This window comes from Marmota marmota, unplaced genomic scaffold (assembly GCF_001458135.2).
Source record: "Marmota marmota marmota unplaced genomic scaffold, marMar, whole genome shotgun sequence".
In the NCBI taxonomy this organism is placed as follows: Eukaryota; Metazoa; Chordata; class Mammalia; order Rodentia; family Sciuridae; genus Marmota; species Marmota marmota.
Window position 1 is genome coordinate 4,222,967 of NW_026000075.1, and position 3,192 is coordinate 4,226,158.

The window sequence follows — 3,192 nt, forward strand, 5'->3', positions numbered from 1 at the left end:
TTCTTCTGCTCCACCGCTCTGCTGCAGCTTTTCAGCAGGAACAATGGGCTGGCTGCAGAGCTTGGTGGCCAAGCCATGTCACTGTCATGGACAATTCACTGTTGCAGAAGTTCTAGGATCAGTAGATGTGAGTTACACGGAGACAAATTTTGGACCTACAAATGTAAAATGGAAAAAAATAATGTTACTCTAAAATTAACACTCAAAATTGTAAAAGTTCCTTGATAGTGACTTTGTGGACACACTGGAAACTTTGAGTCAAAGGTTGAAAGACTTTGTCTACATCTTCAAAATAGTTCATGAAAATCTGTGATCCTTTGCCATTTCATTAGTTCTGCCTTTGGAAGAATATATGTTCCCCGAATTTGCAGAATATACATCTTTCCTTGTTAAGTCTTGTCAATCAGTGTGGTTTTGGCAATCATTCTGTTTTGAGGTTGTTTTTTCAGAGGAGACCTAAATCCATTTTTGGTATGGGAAGTCTTTTTATTGACCAATACATCTTTCCAAAGCTCAATATGAAGCTTCCAGACACCAGTGTTATTAATGCCTTCCATTATTCTCTGCTTCTTAAATGACAGCCCTGCTGGCAGAAAAGCGACATTGACAATGGAGCTCCATCTTTCTTCTCCATTTCGCAATCACACACACCTACACTCCTCTACTTTACTTTTGAAAAATGTCTGTCATCATTCCTGTTTGTTCTTTTACTTTTCTGAGATGGTTTTCCATTTGTTGTTTTGAGTAAATATCTGAATTCAGAGGCTTGAAAGTATCCTTAAACTTCTTTTATTTTTTGGTACTAGGGATTGAACCCAAGGGCCCTTAACCACTGAGACACATCCCCTGTGACCCCCCCCAAACTTTTTTTAAAATTTTGAGACAGAGTCTTGCTAAGTTGCTTAGAGCCTCACTAAGTTGCAGAGGCTGGCTTCGAACTTGTGATCTTCCTGCCTCAGCCTCTGGAGTCTCTGGGATTACAGGCCCACACCAGCTACCCTTAGACTTCTTGTTTGGCAACTATGAACTCATTGAATCTTTCATCCATTCCATTATGTCCACAAAGGTGAGTGGCAAGTTAAGGATTAGGATGGTATATATGCATTCACACACACTGTGTGTGTGTAAAATGTGTGTGTGGTGAGTGATAGGAAACTGATCAATAGCCGTTGACCCATATTCCTCCTCTTCCTGGGTGCTCTAGAAGATGGAGCTAAGAGTCTGATGAGAGAGGAGTGTTGAATTTTCCAAGCTAATGCTTGGAAGGGGAGATTATGGGAGAGGAAAGAATCCATATGTAGCTAACATCTTCAGAAAGGAATTCATCCTTTCAGAGTAAGAATGTGTGCACATTCCCTGACAAGAAGGATCTTTTCCCTGGCAGGTTGACGTGCTGTGGCTTTGTTGAGAAATGCCTAAACGTCTCACTTATCTTATTTAAACTTTTCTTAAAGGTAGGATAAAGAACAACAGTGCCTACTTACTATAGAAGAAGGTGATAAACTAATGAAGTTCAACTTAACTGAAGTTCTTGGATTCAATGAAGTTAAAGATTGCTTGGGAAGAAGAGTCTTTATCAAGGTTGATTATAATTCTTCTTTTTCTACATAATGATTTTTTTCCCCAAGATGACTTTAGGTAAATTTTGAGATTTGAATCCTTCTTTCCTCATTTTAAAAATGAAATATTTTATTTATATCTATTGTACAGGGCAATTTTAAAGTCCTCATTGAGGTCCTAGAAGTCACTTCCAAACTGCTCCTTGTTGTCTCCAACATCACAGAGCACATCACAGTTCAGGCAATGCTGTCATAGATGCTGTGTTCTTGGGTCTGTGAGCAGCCATGGGAAGAAGGTTGAGGCTAGGCATCCAGGGCTTGGCGTTTGCAGCTCAGTGATTCTGCTGTTCTGTGAGCCCAGGAGTCTGGTCCTCACTCAACTTGTCTGTGCCTCTGCTACCTCCCTTCCTCCACACCTGCCTGTGGAGGTGGGGAGGGTCTGCTACACACCCTTGCCTCCTCCCACACCCAACTCCTCTGTGCTACAGAAGAGTCTTCTCATTAGAGCCTTAGCATGTTAAGATTTTGGGGGAATATTTTGAAAACTGTTCTTAATACTGGATTTAGAGTCTTCTTTCTTCTTCATATACCCTCTTTATTTCCAATAGGATGAAAGGAGTGAAGATTGTGACAATGAATAGTTCTCAAGGTCCCATTGATTTGATCATTTTCAGTCATAATCAGTATGTGGCACATGGCAGATATTCAACAGACAGCTGATGAATGAATGAGTGTACGGCAGCATCCTGCTTCACACTGGCAGAGGTGTATACAATTGTACAACTGTGGAGCATCATCTCTGGAGCCAGATTGCCTGGGTTCTCATGCCAAGATTCCATTTTGTAGCTTGGACAATTTAGGCAGTTGCTTAGTTTCTCTGCCTCGGTTTTCTTAACACAGGGATAAAATACATTCTGTTTTTTAAAGTTATTGAGAAGATTAAATGAATTAGTAAATGAGGGTGAAAAAAATAATGCCTAGTACATATGCTATGCTCACTAAGTGCTGAGATTTCCAATATAATCTCATTTTATCCTAATAGCCACTTGATGATAGAATGGAGACAGGTATTTCTGGACCTAACAAGTGAAGAATTTCAAGTTTACAGGATGGGTAAGCCATCGGGAGGTATCTGACCTTTATTTCTGATTCAAGGTCTGATTTTCTACATCAAAGATATGTGTTTAGTTTTGAAGATGACTAAAAGGTATCTAAAAAGAAATATAATTAGCTTTGATTTAAGTAAAGGCTATGGGTCTTATGTGGGGTCAAAATCTCTTTTCTGTAGTTGAATGAGATGCAAGGATGTTGAATGAAGAAACAAAGATGGGAACTGGCACTTTAGAAATAATGAGCTCTTATCAAAACACCTTGGTGACTCAGGGGAAGAGTGAAAGAAGTAGTTTAGAATAACTGAGGAAAAGAATCAATCAATCCAATTTAAAACTGAATAATACTTTCTTTATTCTTCAGTGTTAGCACTGAGCTTCTGCTGAAAATTCACTTTGCTCTTAAATGGCCTAATTTTTCCTTTTAATTTGCATTTCCTTCCTGCCCAGATGCGACTGGCAGCAGCCCAGTGGTAGTTCCACTGAAATAACTGTGCTCCAGCACCTCAATTTGGATCAGGAAT